At 48.4% G+C, this 24,729-nt stretch overlaps 3 non-coding genes across 3 annotated transcripts; 1 reads left to right on the forward strand and 2 right to left on the reverse strand.

The window, feature by feature from the left end:
- The first annotated feature begins 1,051 nt into the window (after window positions 1-1,051).
- On the forward strand, window positions 1,052-1,133 carry TRNAS-AGA. The gene has a single exon. It is a non-coding gene; the product is annotated as a tRNA-Ser (tRNA).
- A 14,013-nt stretch (window positions 1,134-15,146) lies between these two features.
- TRNAY-GUA lies at window positions 15,147-15,236 on the reverse strand. The gene is given in 2 exon segments: window positions 15,147-15,182; window positions 15,200-15,236. It is a non-coding gene; the product is annotated as a tRNA-Tyr (tRNA).
- A 186-nt stretch (window positions 15,237-15,422) lies between these two features.
- TRNAG-UCC lies at window positions 15,423-15,494 on the reverse strand. Its single transcript has one exon. It is a non-coding gene; the product is annotated as a tRNA-Gly (tRNA).
- Window positions 15,495-24,729: the final 9,235 nt, after the last annotated feature.

The raw sequence follows: 24,729 nt of genomic DNA on the forward strand, positions 1-24,729 counted from the left end.
AAGAAGGGCACAGAAGGAAAAAACCTACACACAGCTGTCTGATTTGTGTGATCCAAAAAAGACTGAGCCCTCGGCGGAAACCCAGCTGCACTATCCAGCTTAAGAGAGTCCCTTACAGCAGTGAGAAGCGCACCCATAAATGCCTTATCCTGCACCGACCCAGGTACCCAGTCCACGGCTCCATAACAGAGCATTTCCCAGGGGATAACGGGGGGAGGGGGCACTCTTAACCCCCGCCCATCCGCAGTCCGCCCCCACCCTGGCACAAAAGTGTCCAGGGCTAACAATAAAGCCTCTGTGGGAATCCCAGGTGCTAACACCTGATGTTACCACCAGCATGTTGGGGAAGGACCAGATACTGACTCCCAGACCCAGACTCTTTGCAAAGGTGTGCCCACGCTCGCTGGTCGGACTGAGTAGACTACTAGGATCTATATTATCCAGCCTGTCTCAGCCGACAGTTGAAAGATTCTTCAAGAAAAAGTAAAATAAAATAGAAATTTCTCCTCAGGGCGCTGGGCCCAAAGGGAGCCATACGTCCATCTCCTTTGCTAGGCAGAACAAAACTGAGGCTGCATGCTGCAGGGAGGAGGGTTATGTCTGGAGGGACTGCCCCCTGGGCGGGAATGTTCAACTCTGTTAATGTAACATGTATTTAATTATCTAACATGTTTCTGCCTAGTCCTCTCCTGTAAACAGGGAACATAACCCAAGTGTCAAGATTTAAGGAGCCGTGTCCGTCCATGGGCGATAAGAGAAATACTTTTTAGTGTACAAAACGCCTGTCTTTGTGTTTCTTTTTTTTCGGCCTACCCAGTCAGGCTCTCACAGCAAAGAGAACACGAAAAAAAAACCCTGAGCTTCGGCTCAGATATAATGCAATATTGAATACTGTGCTTACCTTTCGGTATTTTTCCTTTCCTGGTGCCTATTCATGGCAGCATGCGAAAGCACCACAACAAAAGATCTCTGGACATGTACACTCACAATATTTATGCACGTGTGCAATTTTGTGCATGCATGTACATGCCATTTCAGAGCTTTCATGTATGTAGTCGTGGCCGAGTGGTTAAGGCGATGGACTAGAAATCCATTGGGGTCTCCCCGCGCAGGTTCAAATCCTGCCGACTACGTCTTATTCTTTATCTCACTCACATTGTAAAAAGTGCTGCTGAAATTCTTTACATAAACATACCTTATGTCTATTGAAACACACATGTCCAAGGCAAAGTGTAATGAGGTGTTTGTTAATAAGCAGCTTTTTTTTGTTTTTAGTACAAATTTGTCTTAACCACTTACCCCCCGGACCATATTGCTGCCCAAAGACCAGAGTACTTTTTGCGATTCGGGACTGCGTCGCTTTAACTGACAATTGCGCGGTCGTGCGACGTGGCTCCCAAACAAAATTGGCGTCCTTTTTTTCCCACAAATAGAGCTTACTTTTGGTGGTATTTGATCACCTCTGCGGTTTAGTTTTTGCGCTATAAACAAAAATAGAGAGCCAATTTTGAAAAAAATGAATATTTTTTACATTTTGCTATAATAAACATCCCCCAAAAATATATAAAAAAACATTTTTTTTCCTCAGTTTAGGCCGATACGTTTTCTTCTACATATTTTTCGTAAAAAAAAAAAAAAATCGCAATAAGCGTTTATTGATTGGTTTGCGCAAAAGTTATAGCGTTTACAAAATAGGGGGTATTTTTATGTCATTTTTTTTATATTTTTTTTACTAGTAATGGCGGCGATCAGCGATTTTTTTTTCGGTATTGCGACATTATGGCGGACACTTTTGACACATTTTTGGGACCATTGGCATTTTTATAGCGATCAGTGCTATAAAAATGCATTGGATTACTATAAAAATGCCACTGGCAGTGAAGGGGTTAACACTAGGGGGTGGGGAAGGGGTTAAGTATGCCTGGGTGTGTTCTTACTGTGGGGGGGGGGGGGGGGGGGGGGGGGGGTGGCCTCACTAGGGGAAACACTGATCCTCGGTTCATACATTGTATGAACCGAAGATCAGCATTTCCCCTGCTGACAGGACCGGGAGTTGTGTGTTTACACACACAGCTCCCGGTCCCCGCTCTGTAACGAGCGATCGCGTGTGCCCGGCGGCGATCGCGCCCGCCGGGCACACGCACGGGAGTCGGGGGCGAGCGGGGGGGCACGCGCGCACGCCTCTAGTGGTGGCTGGGAGAGAGGACGTCATATTACGTGCTCTCGCCCAGCAGAGCCACCTTGTGGACGTATATCGACGGTGCGCGGTCGGCAAGTGGTTAAAGTTGCATGCCAGGCACAAAAGCATCCAATTATATTTCTCGATAGCCACAAAGGAAATATATCCAATTTGTGTGTTCCAAATTAATTTGCAAAGCCAGATCTTATCTTATGTAGCACCCTGGGGTTTAGTCAGGAAGCTCCTCAAAAATGTACTTGCCAGGAGTACTTACCCTGGTCAATTGCTAGAGATCCATAGATTTCTCCCTAAGTTTGGCCTTTTTGCACTTTTCTCTTCTACCGCTAGGTGGTCGGGTACTTGGTGGTACTAGATACGCGTAGGGCAACCCAAGGTCAGGTTATGGGTATATGGGGTATCTCAGCCAATGGGCAAGGGTTTTCTTGTTTTCCTTGGCCTGTTGGGAGAACCTAAATATTCGAGGGGATCTGTGTTCTGTGCCACCTGAACAGCTGTCTGGGTGGACGTGTGCTTTCCCCCCAGGCTGCCAGGCTGTGTGAGGGTCTATCCAGAAGTAAGAGGGCAGCACATGGTTGGGATTGCAGCTTGCAGGCCATCCATAATTGACAGTTCTGCTGGTCGGAGAACCATGTCGTAGTCAGAGGTAGAAGGAAAGCTGTCGCCACTAAGGGACCAACCACCTTTACCAGGGACCACAGTGAGTAACTGAAGGTGGAGAATCTGGAAACTTCAGGCAGGGATCAAGTCAGGGACCCAACCAGCAGAGGTGACGCTTGCAGAGCAGCCTTGTGAGTCAAGCCAGGTGCAGAGATGGTTAGCAGGGGTGAAGCTTGAGAAGTATCTGGAGTGCCAAGCTAGGGACCCAGCAGGGAAGCGTAGGTGACGCTTAACCGGTTAACGCCCGCCCACTGTATATATACGTCCTGTTTTTAAAGATGAATATCTCGGTAACGGCAGCAGCTGCTGCCACAACCGAGATATCCATCTCTTCAGTGGGCGGGCGTGTAAACGATAACGGCGGTCTCCGTGGCGGATTCGCCGCAAGATCGCCGTTATGGGTGGCGGGAGAGGGGCCCCCCTCCCGCCGCTCTCCCACGCCCTCCGTCGCTTACCGGAGCCGTCAGTAGCGGCGGAGGCGATCGGGTGCTGCTGCCTGATCAGTGAGGACTCGAGTGAGGGCAAGATGGCCCCCACCCGTCCTCATAGCTTTGCTGGGCGGAAGTGACGTAAAAACGTCAGTCCCGCCCAGCGTCTTAAAGAGACAATTTTTTTGTTGTCATTTTTTTAAATGACAACATTTTTATTTATTTTTTGCATTTAAGTCTAAATATGAGATTTGATGTCTTTTTGACCCCAGATCTCATATTTAAAGCGGTAGTTCACCCTCCTTTCCATCATTAGACCATTAAATTCGGCATCGTAGCGCGAGCTACGGTATGCCGGTCTTAAATTTTTAATCCCCGTACTCACTGTTCTATCGCTCATTGAAGAATCCGACTCCCGCGGGGAATGGGCGTGCCTATGGAGAGGGAGGATGATTGACGGCCGGCTCTGGCACGTCACGCTCCCCGAAGACAGCCGGAGTAGGTCTCGGCTATTCACGGCGCCTGCGCACAGGCTATGCGCAGGCGCCGTGAATAGCCAAGCCTATTTCGGCTATTTCCGGAGAAGCGTGACGTGCCAGGGCCGGCCGTCAATCACCTTCTCTCACCATAGGAACGCCCATTCCCCGGATTCTTCAATCATCGATAGCACAGTGAGTACGGGCATAAAAAATGTAAGACCGGCATACCGTAGCTCGCGCTACGATGCCGAATTTAATGGTCTAATAAAAAAAAACTTTTTTTTTTTTAACAGGGTGAACCCCCGCTTTAAGAGGACCTGTTATGCTTTTTTCTAGTACAAGGGATGTTTACATTCCTTGTAATAGGAATACAAGTGATACATTTTTTATTTTATTTTTATTTCAGTGTAAAAAATTATAAAAATAAATAAAACAAAAAATGATTTTTTTTAAAGCACCCTGTCCCGACGAGCTCGCGCGCAGACGCAAACGCATACGTGAGTAGCGCCCGCATATGAAAACTGTGTTCAAACCACACAAGTGAGGTATCGCCGCGATCGTTAGAGCGAGAGCAATAATTCTAGCCCTAGACCTACTCTGTAGCTCAAAAAATGCAACGTATAGAATTTTTTAAACGTCGCCTATCGAGATTTTTAAGGGTAAAAGTTTGACGCCATGCCACGAGCGGGCGCAATTTTTAAGCGTGACATGTTGGGTATCATTTTACTCGGCGTAACATTATCTTTCACAATATATAAAAAAATTGGGCCAAATTTATTGTTGTCTTATTTTTTAATTCAAAAAAGTGATTTTTTTCCAAAAAAAGTGCGCTTGTAAGACCGCTACGCAAATACGGTGTGACAAAAAGTATTGCAATGACCGCCATTTTATTCTCTAGGGTGTTAGAAAAAAATATATATATAATGTTTGGGGGTTTTAAGTAATTTTATAGCAAAAAAAATGTTTTAGTCTTGTAAACGCCGAATCTGAAAAACACCTTCTGTCCTTAAAGTGGAGGTTCACCCTATAAAAAATTTCTAACACTACATCCAGCGCCGTGCTGCATATAAAATGACACTGACCGGCGCCGAATAGAGCCGAGCCGACCCGAGCTTCCTTCGGGAAGTCGTGACGCGATGTGTGCGCCGTCGTTTAGCATGTCAATCAATTGGCATGACAATAGGAACGCCCACTCCCGCGGGATTCCCTACCCGGAAGCCGCGGTGAATTCCACGGGTAAGCGATATCTACGGCAAAAAAAATAATAAAGGTCAGTGTCATTTTATATGCAGCACGGTGCTGGATGTAGTGTTAGACATTTTTTATAGGGTGAACCTCCACTTTAAGTGGTTAAGGGAGATACCGCAGCAAAGCTTTGAGGAGCTCCAGGGATTCAAAGTCAGTGAATCAGAGGGTCCAGTGAGAGACTAGGAGCTCAAGGGGCTGAAAACTACAAGTAGAAGTTGTAGTGAAGCAAAGGACTGTAGCAATTTGTGTTAGGAACGGTTAAAGACTGTTGCCATAGGAGACAGCAATCCTGCATGTGCAGTTGTGGCGCTTGGCCTTTCCCTGTACGGCTGTCCTATTGAGGTTTGAGAGTCTGCCAATTGAAATTGCAACTACTCAAGGGTGTCCTGACCCTAACCCTCTTTCCCCCTCAAAATATAAAAAGGTCTGTTAAGAGAAATAAAACCTTTTTTTACATCCAAGAAGTGTCTGGTGCCCAATATCTTTATCCACTTTGCACCCACTATGCCTCATAACCCACTACATACAGAAGGATGTCAGCTATCTTTAGCCCTGAAGGTTCTCAGACTGGAGGAGGCTAGAGTCTTTGCTACACTTGTAAAATTATCAGCCACATAATTACTGTGCTTTACATAGCTTGTGTTATAGGAGGGGGCGGAGACAAGACCAGTCTCCCTGCACAAGGAGAGAGAGCAGCAGTGACCTGTCTTTATTACAGGAAGCTCCTGCAATTAAAGTTTTACACTGAATATCATGCCCTCTGTGTCCCTTTTGTCTTTTATGCACTCCCTGCTCCCCTGGCCCTTCTGGGGATTCATGAAGATGTTTAGCATTCCCACCCTGCCAAATTGAAAATCTCCCATTTCCTATTTTATGAAAATAAAATAAATCCTCCTCAAGTGGACCTCTTGTCCTCCTGGGAAGCAATAGTGGATGTTGCCCTACCTATGTACATGATCACTTATATTTACCAAGGATGTCCTTGGAATGACAAAGTATGGTCCCCTTGGACCTAGAGTTAAGGTTCATACAGCTATTCTTCCCTCTCCTTACAGTTCTCTCTCTTCTCCTCCCTCCCCATTTTACTTTTGTAGCACGGCCCCCTAGAGGGCTGCTTGGATTTACAGTGTGGACATAGAACACTCATGCATGTACAATGAGATACCACCTTGAAGTGGATGTAAACCAAATTCATGAAATTTAAACTGGGCACATATATCTGCAGAATTTTGTTATTTCATTTCAAAGAGCCAAATCCCGTACCTGTCTCCTGACCCGTTCCTCTGTTATGCGCCTGATAAAAGCACCCTGACTGTTCTGTCAGGGGAGGTTGCTAAAATAGATTAGCAGGGAGCTGGCCCTGTTACAAAACACCTCTGAGATTCTCTGCCTATGTGGAGAGGGGGTGTGTGCCTTTCCTCCAATCAGCAATTTTAGCTATCTTGACTGTATGCCCAGACATCACACTCTGTGTTAAACAGGAAGAGAACATCTCCTAACAAAATCTGAACTTTCTAAACAGTATATAAATGTGAAGACAGAAGATATACATGTAAAACCTACGTAGGAAGATTTGGTTCATCTCTATGTATCATCTGAGGCTGTTCACTTCACTGGGTGTATGGAGGGTTTACATCCATGCCGTGCAGAGGTCTGAAGAACGGCAAGCAGAGCTAGGCCCTCATAGGCCGGGCAGGAATCACCTGAAGACCGCGTGGGAGGCCGCAAACTCTCTCTCCCCGAAACAGAGAGTTGCGCTTCTCACAAGGCCCAGGAGGAAGAGAGCTTGAGGCGGATCTCCAGGCTCCTTTATAGTCTGTTCCAGAAGTCTCATTCATGATAGCAAGGATCCCTGGGAAATGTAGTCCAGATGTATGATGGTGTGATGGAATTTGCTGGGCACTAAACCACTAATCCCACAATCTGTTGTGTTAGGCTCACAAATATGATGACAGGGCGCCCAGCATTAAAGGGATATGACTATAGATATGACTATAGATAAAGGATGACGGGGAAAACACACAACCTTACAAGCACAGTCAAGCATGGCTACACTTTTATTTTTGATACCCTTTGCTACCCCATAATCAGGGCCAGCTCTACCTATAGGTAATGTAGGTGCCTGGCTCAGAGCGCACACAACCATGTTCCTCTTGACTTCCTCTCCCTCTGCAAAGTCACTGTGTGGTTAAACGCCACCCGCAGTGGAGAAAGTAGACTGCACCTGCATGAAGAGCGTTTTCTTTACTTTTCTGTCCTAGTGCTGAACTTTTTCCATGCAGCCCTTATTTGTTAATGAACACACTGCCTGTATAGACTCACCCACTCAGCTGAGTTTAACAGATACACAAGATAGGATGTACAGTCTTGTTTGTACAGGCTCTGCTTCGGGTCCATGCACCTGTCCCTGCGTACAGGTACAAGTGAGGGCCCATACAGCCAATGCGTGTCCATTCGCCTGCAGGCCAAACAAAGTACCCATCTGTAACGGCTACCCACTGGTAGTGAGGGGTATCGGCCGTTGGAGACGTCCTTTTCCCTGGCAAGCTGCGATATGCAGGTACCGCCGGTATATCCCATCGAACGCCCTTCCAAGAAACGAGACGTGCTACGTTTGAAGGGTCAAGTAGACTGACTTTATTTGGCATATTTCACCTGCTTATATCTGGTTACAACTGTTACAAGAACAATGACAGTTTCCACCCTCCCCTTTTCCCAGTAGGGGGCTTCAACACAGACCCCCTGAAACAATGACATCTCCTTGAATTAATCACTTGGCCAGTTTCTAGACTCTTCGGCACCTCACCCCACTTAACATTTCCTGGCCAGGCACATAGAATTCAATTAACCTTTAAAACAATTATCACTCACACATAATCCCCATCAGCATACACCTCACAGGGGGGCTGTTTACCTGCACACAAAAGAGGGTTCATTAGCATTCCAGCAATGAAAGAGACTTGTCCAGTTAACCCTTTGAGCTCAGAATACAATGTGGTACCTTCACTTGTGACAAGCCATGCAGTTCCTTGTAGTCCCCCTGCACGAAGATTATAACTGTCTCGGCAGCATGCCTGTGTCCGTTACACCATCTGAATGAGCTCTCTGGGGTGTTAACAATGAATGGCATTAAAAGCACGACGCATGACTGTACATTTCCTGAAAGTGCTAAAAATTGCATGTGTTTGTGCACTACACAAGTGTGAATGCAGGCTAAGTTACAAGTCAGTTCAGCATGCTGGGCACAGCAGTCCACCCACAAATTTCACATGACCAGCTGGCGCCACAGTGCTGACCTTACTCCATTTCAAACAGATGGAAAGCTACCCCCACATGAGCCGCTGGTATGTTGCCCGGGTCTTTCCCACTTTTGCTCCACAGCCTGTCACTTTAAATCTTGGTTCAGCACTGACTGTCAGGTGGAACCTTTATTGCCTTACTTTTTTTCCCCTGGGGAATCTTCTAATCAGACACTTCCTCCTTCTATAGTTTGCGAGAAAAGCAGGCCCTCATTTGTTCCAGCATTTACAGGCAAGCTAGCCAGCAGATTGTTCATGGAAGTTTCCTAAAGTTTGCACCCCTTGGCAAGCGGAGCAAGGTACGCATTAACCACTTAAGGACTGCCTAATGCCGATATACGTTGGCAGAATGGCACGGCTGGGCACAGGCACGTTGCCCTTAAAGTGTCCAGCCGTGGGTCGAGCGCGCTCGCGACCCGGTCCGAAGCTCCATGACCGCGCACGTGGGACCCGATCGCCGCTGGTGTCCCATGATCGGTCACAGGAGCTGGAAAACGAGTGTCAACACACCTTCCTCGTTCTTCTCTGTGGCAGTGTCACTGATCGTCGTTCCCTATAATGGGGGAACAGACTATCAGTGACGTCACACGTCCAGCCACGCCCCCCTACAGTAAGAATCACTCCCCTAGCGCCCCCTAGTGGTTAACCCCTGCACCGCTATTGTAATTTTCACAGTAATCAGTGCATTTTTACAGCACTTTTCGCTGTGAAAAATAGGATTTTTGTACTCACCGTAAAATCCATTTTTCTGAGTTCATAGACGGACACAGCCTTCTTTGACATTAGGGTTACGCTTCTTCCTACCAGGAGAGTTTAGGCAGAATTTAACAGCACTTAAAGTGTTAAAACCTTTCCTTCGTGCCGCTCCTCCCAGGGGGCGTGGCTCCCCCAGGCATAACCCACACCCTGCTCTAGGAGCCTCAGTCCGTAACAAGCAGTACAAACCAAGGAGGGGTGGGTGCTGTGTTTGTCTATGAACTCAGAGAAATGGATTTTACGGTGAGTACAAAAATCCTATTTTCTCTTCCGTTCATAGACGGACACAGCCTTCTTTGACATTAGGGATGTCCCCAAGCAGTGTCAAAAATTCGAGGGTTGGGAAAATAAAACAGCAAACCAGGCTACACCCCAAACAAAAACCGGAGTTGCTCAACGGAGAAACTCCAGTCATAAACTGCCGCCCGTAACACCTGCGGCTGAAGGAGGCATCAAAAGATGCACACACATCCACCTAAAACTTTGAAAAAGCGTGGATTGACGACCAGGATGCATCCTAACACTGCTGTAACACAGAGGCATGATGCAGGAAAGCCCAAGAGGCCCCGATCGCCCTGGTCGAATGCGCCATTAACCCGAAAGGGGGGCGCACGCCCCTTCAGGGCATAGGCTTGAAGCACATTCCGTCGGAACCACCTAGGAACGGTGGCCGACACGACTGCCAGGCCCTCTTGTAGGGCCAGTCACCGACACGAACGGTGAGTCCGACTTCCGGAACGGAACCGTAACATACAAGTACACTCGTAGGGCCCGAACCACATCCAGAGGATGCAAAGTGGCCTCCTCCTGGCATTTCGGCCGAGGACATAAGGATGGAAGAACAATGTCCCCATCAATGTGAAAAGCCAAAACGACCTTAGGGAGAAAAAAACTGCTGCGGCCGCAGCAGCACCACCACATCCTCACGGATGACCAAGTAGGGAGCCTTGCAAGACAAGGCCGCCAGATCAGACAGACACACGTCTGATCAAGGTAATCGCTACCAGAAATAAAATCACCTTTTGTGACAACAAACAAAAAACCTCCCGAATGTCCTCAAGGGAGCATCCCGAAGCACCGAAAGGACTAAATTCAAGTCCCATGGGGGTAATGGAGGGCGCACCGGAGGGGCCACCTGCCAGACCCCCTTTCCCAACGTACGCAACCAGGAGTGCGACGCCAAGGGTCGCTGCAAGTAAAAACAGCCAGAGCAGAAATCTGGCTCTTAACCGTACTTAAGGCGAGAGCCCGAACCACTCCCTGCTGTAAAGACAGCAGAACCCTGTACACCACGTATGTACGAGGGTGCCATTTCATCTCCTCACACACAGAGATGTAGGCCTTCCATGCATGATGAGAAATCCTACGTGAGGTAGACTTCCGTGCACGCAGCACGGTAGAGACCACCGAGCCCAATAGGCCGCGGTCCTTCAGCCCCTGGCTCACAGCCACGCCGCTAAAGCCGGTGGCTGTGAAACAGGGTGGAAGATCGGACCCTGTAACAGAAGATAAACTCCCAGGGGAAGACGCTAGGGGGCGTCTGCCACCAGACGCACCAGGTCAGCGTACCAGGAGCGACGCGGCCAATCTGGGGCAATCAGGATTGATAGAATCCCTACAGCTTCCACTCTGCGCAGCAGGTGAGGAAGAAGCTTCCGAGGAGGGAAGGTGTAAAGTAGGCGATAGTGACCCCAAGGAGCCACCAACGCGCCTGACGTGTCCGCCCACGGGTCCTTAAACCTGGCCACGAAATGTGGCACCTACCTATAGAGACGGGACGTTAGAAGGTCCACGTCCGGAGTGCCCCACTTTTTGGCACAGACCCAGAAACACCTGCCGGTGGAGAGACCACTCTCCTTGGCCCAGTGTAGTGCAACTTAGGTCGGCTAGCCAATTCCGTACTCCCGGAATGTACCCAGCCGATACGGACCCTTCGGCCCACCGAAAGAATGTGCGCGACCCCCGTCGCTGCAACAGAACGCCGTGTGCCTCCCTGATGATCAACCTACGTCATCGGACAGGATCCCAACCTGTCGGCCCTGTAGATCCAGGGACCACCTGGCAAGGCAAAGCTTGATTGCTCGGAGCTTCAGAACGTTGATCAGTAGGCATGACTCCAACTGAGTCCAGTGCCCCTGGGCTGACTGGGTGCCCCAAGCGCCCCTCCCCAACCGGAGAGGCAGGCATCCGTCGTGACCACTGTCCAGTGGCCTGCAGAAAAATTACTTTCCGGCCCGAAGCACCGGAAACGCCAGCCACCACACCAGGGGAGACATGAGCAGATGACTCAATTGAATCTGGTAATCCAGAGATGACACAAACAGAATGGAGTAAAACCCCTGAGACCGTTCCAACGAGGGAACTGGCACAATCACTCCCCTGACCAGAAGATCCTGGACAGCCCCTGACAGAGCCAACCGGCGAACCGGAGGGAAAAAAACGGTTTGGCAGACAAGAGAGAAACTCAATCTTGTACCCCAAGGAAACCACTTCGCAACCCCAACGGTCGGAGAGGAGAGACCTCCACCGAGCCACGAATGTGCAAAGCCAGTCTCCCACCCGAGACACGGGCGGGAGCAGACCTTCAGGCGGAAGCAGGTATGTCCGCAGACTTGTTAGGCATGCGGTATCAGGTGCGCTGCTACCCCGAGGCGGGGATTTAAGCAAAGGACTGTTCACCCTTAAAGGCCATCACCAAGGCCTCCTTAGAGGACTAGACCGCAGACCAGCTCTTCAGCCACACAAGGCGGCGCAGAACCACTGCATAGACGGAAGCCCCGGATCGTATCCATGGCCGCCGAGAAATTTCTGACCCTGAACCAATTGTTCAGCCAGGTCCCTAGAGGACACGGAAGCTTCCCCTTCTTCCAGCTCCTGCAGCAGGAGCATCGATCTTTCAGTCGGGGCCTGAACCGCCAAACCCACCACCGTGAATAGGGAGCGGGCCACGGCCTCCATTTTCCTATCAGCGGGATCCTGAAATGCAGGAGCCCCTTCCACAGGCAACATGGTGGCCTTGCGCAGTCTGGACACAGGGGAGTCCACTGGCGGAGGAGAGACCTACTTTTTTTTTTCTTTTTTTAAAAGTCCCCCTCAAGGGGGTAACGGGTTTGCAAAGTTTTTTGACAAACTTTTTGCGGTGCATCCCATTCCTTGTATAACATATTGTCCAAATAAGGAACACAAGGAAACACTTTAGAGTCTCACGCACCGCAGAAACAAGAGCTCCAACAAATTCTTGCCAGCAACTGACTCTGCAGCAGAGTCATCCTCACTATTCATGTGGGTTAAGCCCGCAGCCTCTGACATAACAGAACCAGAAAAACAGCGATTCTGTGTCAGAGACATCCCCAGAAGCAGGCTCAGGGAGGGGCGCTTTTTACCCCCCATCCGGGCACTAGCTGCTTCAAACCTGGCAAGAAACCCAGGACAGCCAACATAACAGATGTGGCAGGGGAAGGGACGTTAAGGGTTAACTCAGGCACAGCTGGAGAGGGAGACTTGGCTCAGGTTCCATAGTGTCAGCGCCGAGTCACCCACCCTGCAAAACAGGACAAAAAACCCCCACTGGTCACCTCCTTGCTGCCTTTGCAGAGTATGGGGGCCCCTGGTACTCACCACCACACCCGGTGCAGCGCGGTCTGAGAAGGACAAGGTGTGCTGAGAAGCCGTGCAACGCTGTGTCTGTCTTCTCCTCAGACAGATCCGCGGTCTTTTGCAGCGCCAAAGCCATCACACGAGGCAGACGAAAAAGCAAGATGGCCGCCGAATGCTGAGAAAACCGCATAGGACCACAGGAAAATGGCCGCCGAGCTATATAGAGCGGGGCTCCGGTAAAATGGCGGCCGTTGCGCAGCATTTAAAAAGACAGTGACACAGCAAATGTCAGCACAAAAAAAATCACCTCACAACACACATGAAAGGCCCTGCAGTGAACACCATAGCCCTCTGTAGTGACAACACACAGCCCCCGCTACACACACGGGTCTGGGTGTATATGAGCCCCAGAAAAAAAAACCCTCACCGCTACCCACAAGGGAAGGAGGGAGAGAGGAAAGCAGGGAAAAAACCCTCAGTCGACCTCCCCATGGAACATTGCAGCCAGACCACTTACCTGAGTAAGGGGCCACTACTTAGCCGTCCTGCGACTACCCGGCTGGAGGTATCCCAGACAGAACCAACGTCTGTAAACGGCATGGCTGTCGGCCAGACACACTGTGTCAAGGCCATAGAGACCGGTCATATGTGTGCCCTAGAACCGAAGTTCCCCGGCCGCCCCTGGAGCAACAGGGCCTGTCGTGGACGTCCCAAAGCTGAGCTAAGGGCCGGCACACGCTCGATGGCCGAACATGGGGGGACCACAAAGGTCGAGGACCCAGCCTGTCACCCAGTCGGCTGTTGATAGAAGATTCACAGGATAAAAAAATCCAGGAATAAAATAATAAAAGCGAGAAAAATCGCAAGAAAAAAACTCCAGAGTACAGGACTCTAGAAGTGCCTGACTCCTCTCCTGTCATTAGGCAGAAAAAGACTGAGGCTCCTAGAGCAAGGTGTGGGTTATGCCTGGGGGAGCCACGCCCCCTGGGAGGATCGGCACAAAGGAAAGGTTTTAACACTTTAAGTGCTGTTAAATTCTGCCTAAACTCTCCTGGTAGGAAGAAGCATAACCCTAATGTCAAAGAAGGCTGTGTCCGTCTATGAACGGAAGAGAAATGACAATGGTCCCATTGCTGGGGGGAGTTGGGATGAGTGGCAGTGCTGGCCTGTAGTCACTGACCCCCAGCCATGCCGGGTGGCTGCGAAAAGGCTGGGAGAGCAGCGCGGGCTTCAGGAACAGCCCAGGATTTAGTGACCCCTGGCAAATCGTCATTCGACCCCCGAGGGGGTCCCGACCCCAGGTTGAGAACCACTGCCCTAATCAGTCACATCCCCCTTTTAGTTAGAACACACTTGATCACCCCCTAGTGGTTAACCCCTTCCCTACTAGTGTCATTTACATAGTAATTAGTGCATTTTTATAGCACTGATCGCTATAAAAATTACAATGGCCCCAAAAATGTGTTAAAAAAAAAAAAAAAAAAGTCGCCATTACTAGTAAAAAAAAATACATTAAAATGCTATGAATCTATCCCCTATTTTGTAGATGCTATAACTTTTGCGCAAACCAAATATAGGCTTATTGTGATTTTTAATTCCCAAAAATACGTAGAAGAATACATATTGGCATTAAAATTTGCTTTTTTTTATAAATGGGGATATTTATTATAGCAAAAAGTACAAAATATTGTGTTTTTTTTTCAAAATGTTCACTCTTTTTTTGTTTATAGTGCAAAAAATAAGAACCGCAGAGATGATCAAATACCACCAAAATAAAGCTCTATTTGTGTGTGTGTGTGTGGGGGGGGGGTGGACTGGAGGACTTTTGTTTGGGTACAATGTCGCAGGACAGCTCAATTGTCAGTTAAAGCGACGCAGTGCCGAATCGCAAAAAATGACCCGGTCATTGGGCAGCTAATTCTTCCGGGGCTGAAGTGGTTATTGGCACTCCAATTGCGCTACAATTTTGCTGCGATTGTCACGTGGTAAACTACTCTAATCGCAAAACAAGGAATACAAGCTTCTTCACATTGCAATTGGACTGCAACGATTGCGGCAAAATCGCACAACGATTGGGGTGGCATTACGAAGTAATGGCATCGCAAACACGCCCTGCTTTTTGCAGCAATTTGAAAACGCGGGGGTGGAATCGGTGCTCATTCAGCCCTCGATCAGGTGTGAATGGAGCCTCAGGCATTATTTATGTACATTGTTTTTTTTTTACCAAGTTAGATTTACATGATTTTGCAAGGCATTCCATTTGCTTTCAAGTGAAAAGAAATGCAGCATGCTTTTTTTTAAATGCACATGAAAGTAGCACAATAGTTTAAACCAGACTCTTTGAAATGCACTCAGTTTTCTTATATACGAGTTTGTACTACATTTAAAAATGTGTTCGACGTCATATGGTGTAACTATGACTAATGCATTATCCATGGGAACAAAGGTTAAAACCTTGGAGCTGTAGAAAATTAAAAAAGCTTCCTTCGAGCCGGAATTGAACCAGCGACCTAAGGATTCCTGAGTGATTTTCCTCTACAGTCCTCCGCTCTACCAACTGAGCTATCGAAGGAGTTGAAGCTGACTCTGGGAGGAGTCAGTAGTGACACAATTCTGTAACCACTATGTGTGTGTTATTCTCATTCAAACCAAGAATAATTGTTTATCATAGGAGGTGGCATGCAACACTAAACAAACATGTCATTAATAAATATAGTTTATTTGAGATTAGACAAGAGAGGGGAAGAAAATGTGTGCTTGCGTTGGCCGGGAATCGAACCCGGGTCAACTGCTTGGAAGGCAGCTATGCTCACCACTATACCACCAACGCTTCATACAGATAGAGATCTGTACTAAATATTATGTGTATAGAAGAAACATGAGCAAAAGAGATTACTATGCAAGCCTATATGAGAGGATCAACAATGGAATGGAGGGGATGGCGCGTCGGGAATGCAGAGACTTCCGGATGAGTCAGCAGAGGACATAGATGAATGAAAGAATGAAAAACTTATATAGCGCAACACATGCGAACTTAATCGCCTCTGGGCGCTTGTTGTTCCTGTATCCTGTTCCTGTATTGTTTGGTATCAAAAGAGATGAGTCTAGATGGCCCAATTACCACAGAAGAATTCGCAGCTGCCCTCAAATCTCTAAAACTGGGCAAGGCCCCTGGCCCGGACGGGTTTACCCTGCGATATTAAAAGACCGTCTCTGAAAAACGGGCGCCAAGATTTTTGGCGCCGTTTAATTCGATACGAGGGCAAACGATGCTCATATAACAGTAATACCCAAGGAGGTGAAAGATCCGTCCCAATGTTCAAGTTACCGTCCAATTTCATTGCTAAATGCGGATTTAAAGATTCTCACGAAAATACTTGCAAATAGACTATTGCTGTATATCCCCTCTAATACATCCTGATCACGTGGGATTCACCCCTGAGAGAGAAAGTAGAGAAAATACGCAACGGGTCATAAGTGCTATACATTTTTCTCAAGTTTTTCCCCTAGTGCTTATATCCACAAATGCAGAAAAAGCGTTTTATAGGGTAGACTGGACCTTTCTGAGAGCTACTATGCAACCTATAGGACTAAGGAAGGGGATGCAAAATTGGGTCATTCCTTCCCCAAAGCCAGGGTCAAGCTAAATGACATACTGTCAGAACCTTTTTCCATATGCAATGGAACACGACAGGGTTGTCCACTATCGGCTATCATTTTTATCCTGATGCTGGAACCCCTTTTTAAGATCAATAATTGCCAATTCAGATATCAGGGGCAAAACATCAAAAGGGAAGGGACATAAACTTGCCGCATATGCGGATGATCCTTTGTTCTTTATAACCTCTCCAGCATTGTCCCTTCCCTCATTACTATCTGAGATACGCAAGTATGAGGGGCTATCCAACTTTAAGGTAAATTACAATAAATCAGAAGCAATGGGTGTGGAGATGAACGTAATTTTAAATTTCCCGCGTCGCATCTTTGTTTTGTATCCACAAAATATACAACGGCATCTGGGATCGATCCGACAGGCGTATGTCTTAGTACGCCGTCGGATCTTAGATGTAATTTTTTGGGCGGCTGCTAGGTGGCGTTTCCGTCGAAATCCGCATCGAGTATGCAAATTAACTATTTACGGCGATCCGCAAACGTACGTCCGGCGCATTTTTTTACGTCGTTTTTGTTCGGCTTTTTCCGGCGTATAGTTAAAGGTGCTGTTATGAGGCATACTCAATGTTAAGTATGGCCCGCGTACAATTTTGAAATTTTTATGTCGTTTGCGTAAGTCGTTTGCGAATAGGGATTTGCGTAGAATGACGTCAGCGTCGGAAGCATTGGCTTTTTCCGGGTTAATTTCAAGCATGCACACTGGGATACCCCCATGGACGGTGCATGCGCAGTTAAAAAAAAAGTTGTTTACGTTGTTAACACGATGTATTAACCACTTAAGCCCCGGACCTTTAGGCAGCTAAATGCCCAGGCCAGGTTTTGCGATTCGGCACTGCATCGCTTTAACAGACAATTGCGTGGTTGTGCGACGTGGCTGCCAAACGAAATTGGCATCCTTTTTTCCCCACAAATAGAGCTTTCTTTTGGTGGTATTTGATCACCTCTGCGGTTTTTATTTTTTGCGCTATAAACAAAAATAGAGCGACAATTTTGAAAAAAATTCAATATTTTTTACTTTTTGCATTTTTATAAAAATTTTTTTTTTTTACTACTATTGGCGGCGATCAGCGATTTTTTTCGTGACTGCGACACTATGGCGGACACTTCGGACAATTTTGACACATTTTTGGGACCATTGTCATTTTCACAGCAAAAAATGCATTTAAATTGCATTGTTTATTGTGAAAATGACAGTTGCAGTTTGGGAGTTAACCACAGGGGGCGCTGTAGGAGTTAGGGTTCACCTAGTGCAGTGTTTCTCAACTCCAGTCCTCAAGGCGCCCCAACAGGTCATGTTTTCAGGTTTTCCATTATTTTGCACAGGTGATTTGATCAGTTTCACTGCTTTAATAATTACCACAGCCATTTCATCTGAAGAAATCCTGAAAACATGACCTGTTGGGGCGCCTTGAGGACTGGAGTTGAGAACCACTGTGAACCTAGTGTGTGTTTACAACTGTAGGGGGGTGTGGCTGTAGGACTGACGTTATCGATTGAGTCTCCCTATAAAAGGGATCACACGATCGATACGCCGCCACAGTGAAGCACGGGGAAGCCGTGTTTACATACGGCTCTCCCCGTTCTTCAGCTCCGGGGAGCGATCGCGACGGAGCGGCTATAAACGAATAGTCGCGCCGTCGTCCCGGATCGCTCCCCGAGGTAAGCCGCCCGCAGCAGGGGGGGTCCCGATCGGACCCCCCACCCGCTAGAAGGCAAGGACATATATATACGCCCATCTGCCTGTACGTGCCATTCCGTGGACGTAAATAGGCGTGCGGCGGGCGTTAAGTGGTTAACATAAAACACGCCCCCATTACATCCATTTAAATTCCGCGCCCTTACGCCGCCAGAGATACACTACGCCGCCGTAACTTACGGCGTGAATTCTTTGTGGATTCTAAAAAAAAAAAATACGTTGCGGCGGCAGTTTAGTCCGATACGTATTCTTCTACATATTTTTGGTAAAAAAAAAAAAAAACAGTGAATGGTTTGCGCAAACGTTATAACGCCTACAAAATAGGGGGATAGAATTATTATTTTATTTTTATTATTTTTTTTTACTAGTAATGGCGGCGATCTGCGATTTTTGGCACGACTGCGATATTATGGACTTGACACATTTTTGGGACCATTCACATTTATACAGCGAACAGTGCTATAAAAATGCACTGATTACTGTATAAATGTGACTGGCAGGGAAGGGGTTAACACTAGGGGGCATCAAGGGGTTAAATATGTACCCCGGGAGTGATTCTTACTGTGTGGGGGAGGGGAGTGACTGGGGGAGGTGACCGATGGTTGTCCCCATTTTATTTATTTTTTTCTATTGAAAAGCCTGTGGCGTGCAGAAAAATGTGCACACACACACAAAGAGTGACACAAAAAACTGACGGGTGCTGCGTCAATTGGTCCTCCGAAAAGGACCCAACTCTGATCCCCCGGGGCGTTAGGCTCCTGGCAGAGACTCGAGTAAACAGTGGTCCGTTCAGCCAAAGCCATACGGACCCAACATCCTTGGAGGGTCTGCCGAAACAGAACCCTCCTCGGTGAGGCTCCCCCGAAGGGAGACCCCATAAGAGCAGGCGAACTAAGCCAGAAGGCCATGTCTGCCCACTCCCAAGACTTTCAGAGCAGGCCCGAGGACCAGCGCCCTACTCATCACACATAAAGTGCAGTGCACCAACAAAAAGAAGACAAAAACGTGACAAACAGGTAAAATAAAAAAGAAAGTGGGGGAGAAGGAAGGTGGGAGAGGTGAGTGGAAAGTGACCAACGTGCAATACGTTGGCCGGTCCTCCGGCCAGGAAACAAAAATTCCCCTGGTCCTAGCCAAAAGGCTCGGCCCTAGAGGCAGGTGTCAAAAAGGTGTATGTGGAGATCAGTGACCTAAGGTGCCACACGATGAGTGCCCCTTTCAAACACTAGTGCAATGTATGGCACCCCTAGACTGCCACTCCAGGGGCACCATCTCCACATGCTTTTCAATGGTCCCTGACCCCCGGCCCAGACCAGCAGCACCCTTTCCAGCCAGGAAGGTAGGAGAAGAGGTCGGGGAGAGCCCACCTAAGCAGACTACTACCCACAACCCCCATCCCTCCCACCTAATCACATTCGGGAAATACTAACCGCTCCTCCCGGCGAAAAGAGGAGCAAGGGTTCTCTCCCGAACAACTGACTGGGGCAGGCACCACCAAATCCAGGCCAGAGGCCAAGCCCTCCAGCTTCGACCTCATGCCTCTCCGTCCAAATCAGAAGGCTTCCACCTCCACGCCAGCAGGCTTAGCGTCCGCCATCCCTTTCTCCCTCGCCGGGTACTAGGGACGGTCAGCATAGCACCACCTCCTGGCAACTGATAAGAAAAGATACTACACTTGATCTTAGCCAAAAGGTAGAGAAGCGATGTACGTACAAGGGACATACCATTGGTCTCCTCTCCCTAACAGGACGTGGACCCCTTGAAAGTCCCGCGATACTCTTCGCCGCTCAGCCTGGCCGCTGATTGGCTAGAGCGAATGAGAGCAGCGCAGCCATCCAGGACGTCAGCACGGGAGGAGCCGAGCATTGCCAACAATACACGAGTGTACTGCGCTCTGTATATGTCGGCGCAGTATTCAAACTCGGCGCGGGAAACGAGCGGGGAGGACGCCACAGAAGGACGCCGGACCCGACGAAGAGGACACCCGAAGCCGCAGACGGACCCGACGAAGAGGACACCCGAAGCCGCAGACGGACGCCGCACCCGAGGAAAAGGACACCCGAAGCCGCTGACGGACCCGACGAGGCCGCCGATGGACGCCGCGCAAGACACCAAAACTGTAAGTACAAAAAAAAATTTTTTTTTCCACAGGATTCGGGGCAACTTTAGGGGTGCGCGGTATACGCGGGAGCGCGTTATACCGCGATAAATACGGTACTTTCGACAGCAAAGGCATGTATTCCAGCTCTATGGAAAAGTAATGTCTCTCCTACTAGATCAGAATGGTTTGCTAAAATAACAAAAATTCAACTAATGGAAAAATCTTACAATGACGTTAAAGCGGTGGTTCACCCTCCTTAACAACAGTCTAGCATTAAATTCGGCATAGTAGCGCAAGCTACAGTATGCCTGTCTGTATTTTTTTATCCCCGTACTCACAGTGCAATTGTATATTGAAGATTCCGACTCCCGCGGGAAATGGGCGTTCCTATGGAGAGGGAGGATGATTGACGGCCGGCTCTGGCACGTCACGCTCCCCGAAGACAGCCGGAGTAGGTCTCGGCTCTTCACGGCGCCTGCGCACAGGCTATGCGCAGGCGCCGTGAAGAGCCAAGCCTATTTCGGCTATTTCCGGAGAAGCGTGACGTGCCAGGGCCGGCCGTCAATCACCTTCCCTCTCCATAGGAAGACCCATTCCCCGGAATCTTCAATATACAATTACACAGTGAGTACGGGGATAAAAAAAATACAGACAGGCATACTGTAGCTTGCGCTACTATGCCGAATTTAATGCTAGAGGAAAAAAAAAAACACATTTTTTTTATATAGGGTGAACCCCCGCTTTAAGGGAGCAGGAAGACATCTATCGCAAACCATGGACTCTCTATATTACATATAGGCACAGCAAAGATTGTATTTGAACTGCATCACTGCAGACTATTGCTCCCTTCATGCTGCCCTGTTTAGGATAAGTCACTCTGAATGACTGTTGTGGTGATGAACAGTTATCCAAATGCCAGCCCTGTGTCCGGAAGGTATCCTCATACACCCCCCTCTTATCCCACAGTCTCTATACTGCAAATGGTAACTGCCTGGCTACTAGGCCCAAATAGTCCAGTGATGGAAAGGCTGAGTTCCCCGGGCCACAGCCTTCCATATTGAGATGAGATAAGGTTAGAGTCCCTCCTTGTAATATCCTGCTGTGTAGGACTGACCATGCAACATCCCATCTAAGACACCCCCTTGTGGCTTTCAGTTACTAGGGGCAACAGCAAAAATCCCCAAGCCTCCTCAATGGACTGCTCTGGTCCCATCACTTGCTATCATGTACCCACTGACCTGTTCCATGGTCCTCGATTCCATGGAAGAAACATGGTTCAACCGCACAGCCAAGCAATAACAGTTCCAGGTTCCTTTCTATTGAACTCCTCCTATGCGGTGTTGAAGAAAGGTGGCCTCCATCAGGACTTTCTCCTCAGCACCTGGTGGGCCCCTCACACAGAGATTACTGCCCCATCTTCTTCTCTCTCACGACTTCCCCCCCAGTGGCATGTTACCTCAGCTTATATAGCAGACCCGCCCCCTGCCAACCCTAGTTGGGGATTGGCAGAGCTGCCACACAAGATGCCTGTCACTCAGAGCCTCCAGCTCCGCCCCCTTCCAGAAGATTCTCCTGAAGGCAGGGGAGGAGCTCCAGAGCCTGAGCACAGGTGGCCACACCCACTGCTACTCTGACACTCCCAGTCCCAGATCAAAACAACCAGGCCTAGCATAAGGCATAGGCCTGACTAGATTTTGCCTGCACTGAAGGTTTCAAACAAATGAACACTATTTTAGCACATACCAAAAGGTAGTGGGCGCTACAATACCTTTCCTTCTTGTATTGGGGTATAACCAGGGTGGGGCTTAGGGTAAGGTGACCAGATTTTTTTAAAATGAAATCCGGGAACATATTTTTTCTTTACTAGTAATGGCAACAATCAGCGACTCTCTGCCCGTCGCCGCCCGCTCACAGCCTGTCAAGTTTTACTCTCTGGGCCCCAGCTACTACTGGATGGGGAGCAGAGGAAGATCACTCCCCCAGGGAAGGCAAGGGAGATAGGCAGGTGGCTGGCCAGGATTTGAGCCAAGTCAGAAGAACATGCGAGGGAAGCTGAATGGGTATGCGCCCGAAACTGAAGAAATATTCCCTCCGCTCCGACCAGTACATGATCATCAGCAAGGGGCACATATAATGGAAAAAATACAACCTCCCTATGCTAGTAGGCACGGCGGAGCGCGGGTGTGTAATTCAATTTTTTTTATTTTAATTCTGCACTGACTGTCTTTGAAATTGCCTATTAAATCCAATCTGGGGTCAAAACCAGGGACAGACTTGGTCCGGGGACAGTGTCCTCAATCAGGGGACTGTCCCCTGAAACTGTGGATGTCTGGTCACCCTAGCTTAGGGTAAGGTGACCAGATTTTTAAAATGAAATCCGGGAACATATTTTTTCTTTCCTAGTAATGGCAACAATCAGCGACTCTCTGCCCGTCGCCGCCAGCCTCACAGCCTGTCAAGTTTTACTCTCCGGGCCCCAGCTACTACTGGGTGGGGAGGAAGATCACTCCCCCAGGGAAGGCAAGAAGATAAGCAGGCAGGCAGCAGGCCGGGACTTGAGCCAAGGCAGAAGAACATGTGATCGGAACTGAAGAAATATTCCCTCCGCTCCAACCAGCACATGATCATCAGAAAGGGGCACAGATAATGGAAAAAAATACACTCCCCCTAGGGTTGCCACCTTTTCTTCAAGTCAAACCCGAACACTTTAGTGGCGCACAGCAATTTTTTATTAATTTTTTTACAGTATAAACTATACATATATTTTGCAATTAAATAACATTTCTAATCATATGAAGTTAATCACAAGAGTCCCTCTTTACATCAGAGTCCACAGAGTTCCCCTTTTACATCTGAATATGCAGAGTTCCCTTTCACTTTAAGGGGGGACTCTGCAGACTCTGACGTAAGGGAGAACTCTGGGAACCCTGATTTAAGGGGGGAACACTGAGAACGGAGAGGGCTCTTATATAAGGGGAACACTGTGGCCTCTGATGTAAAAGGGTACTGTAAAGTGAGGGGTGCTCTGAGAACCCTGATTTACCCTGGTGTACTCTCTCAGAGGCAGGAGAGAGAATGATTAATGATGAATGGTGAGTTTACCCGCCCCTTGGCAGTCAGCACCTCTCATCTGGAGGTATGAGGCTGCTGACCTTCACATTTCCGGCCCTCACTTTCCTTTTCTGAGGAGTGTGGGCAGACACAGAGGGGTGGAAGGAAGAGGAGCAGATCGAGCCCTCTCTCCTCTCCCATCTGTGTTGGCGGGGGGGGGGGGGGCATGGTTTGTTAGTGCTGGCTTTGGGAAGCGTGAATAAGAGCGCAACACCCTCGGTTTAGACAACTGCAGCCAGCAACCCTACTCCAGGGGCGGACTGACCATTCGGGCACTCTGGCACTGCCTGTGGGCCCCATGCCACTAGGGGGCCCTATCAGGGTTGCCAGCCTCAGTAAAACCAGGTACAGTATGTAAAAATCAGTTTTTAAAAAAATCCCAAGATTATAGCTGCCCTGCCTCTCCAGTACCTGTGTGTATGTATACTGTGTGTGTAAATTTGTGTGTGTATCTATACTGTGTGGCCCCATAATCTATTGCCTGGGGGCCCCATAATCTCTTTTTGCCCGGGGGCCCCATGAGTTGTCAGTCTGCCCCTGGTCCTGTCTGAATAATGTGTCCGGGTTTCAGGTAGTCTGAAACCCGGACGCATGATTCCAAACCCGAACTGTCCGGGTGAATCCTGGACAGGTGGCAACCCTACCCTAAGCTAGTAGGAGGGGCAGAGCGGGGGCGTGTAATTAAGAATTATAATTTTTTTAATTCTGCACTGACTGTCTTTGAAATTGCCCCAGCCCCTGTTCAAATACAACCCGGGGACAAAACAGGGGACAGACTTGGTCTGGGGACAGTGTCCTCAATCCGGGGACTGTCCCCTGAAACCGGGGATGTCTGGTCACCCTAGCTTAGGGTAATGAAAATAGAACAAAGATATGGGACTATAGTAGACCAATAAAAAGTGTGATTAAAGAGATAGTCAAATGAGAACTTAAAAACTGTTATTGTTGGTGAAAGAGTAACTAATGTTAAAGAGGAAGTAAACCCTCAACCTTTTTTTTTTTTTTTTAAAACCCTGCAAGAGAAAGTCATAATGAGCTAGTATGCATGTCATACTAGCTCATTATAATTGACTTACCTGAGATCAAAGCCCCTGAAGTTCTCCTCGGTCTTCTCAGCCGCCGCCGCCATGTTTCCTACGATCTTCTTCCTTGTATCGCCGCTCCAGCGCTGTGACTGGCTGGAGCGGCGATGACGTCACTCCCGCGCATGCGCGGGATTACGACATTAACCCCCCCATTGCCCCATTCACAAAAATGGCATGCTTAGTGCGCCTGCACCGTAGACATCGGTGCAGTCCTTACTGCAAATATCTCCTTAACCGTGTAGGTTAAGGAGATATTTCTTGCACCTACAGGTAAGCCTTAATCTAGTGTAGTGCCCCCTTACTTCCAGTATGGGCGTTACACTAAAATTTAGTAAGAATGGGAGGGTTAGTTTACTCCCATTCACAATTTATGGAAATTTAGGCTGTTGTCAGTTTGGAG

Source organism: Rana temporaria, chromosome 4 (genome assembly GCF_905171775.1).
Source record: "Rana temporaria chromosome 4, aRanTem1.1, whole genome shotgun sequence".
Classification (NCBI taxonomy): domain Eukaryota; kingdom Metazoa; phylum Chordata; class Amphibia; order Anura; family Ranidae; genus Rana; species Rana temporaria.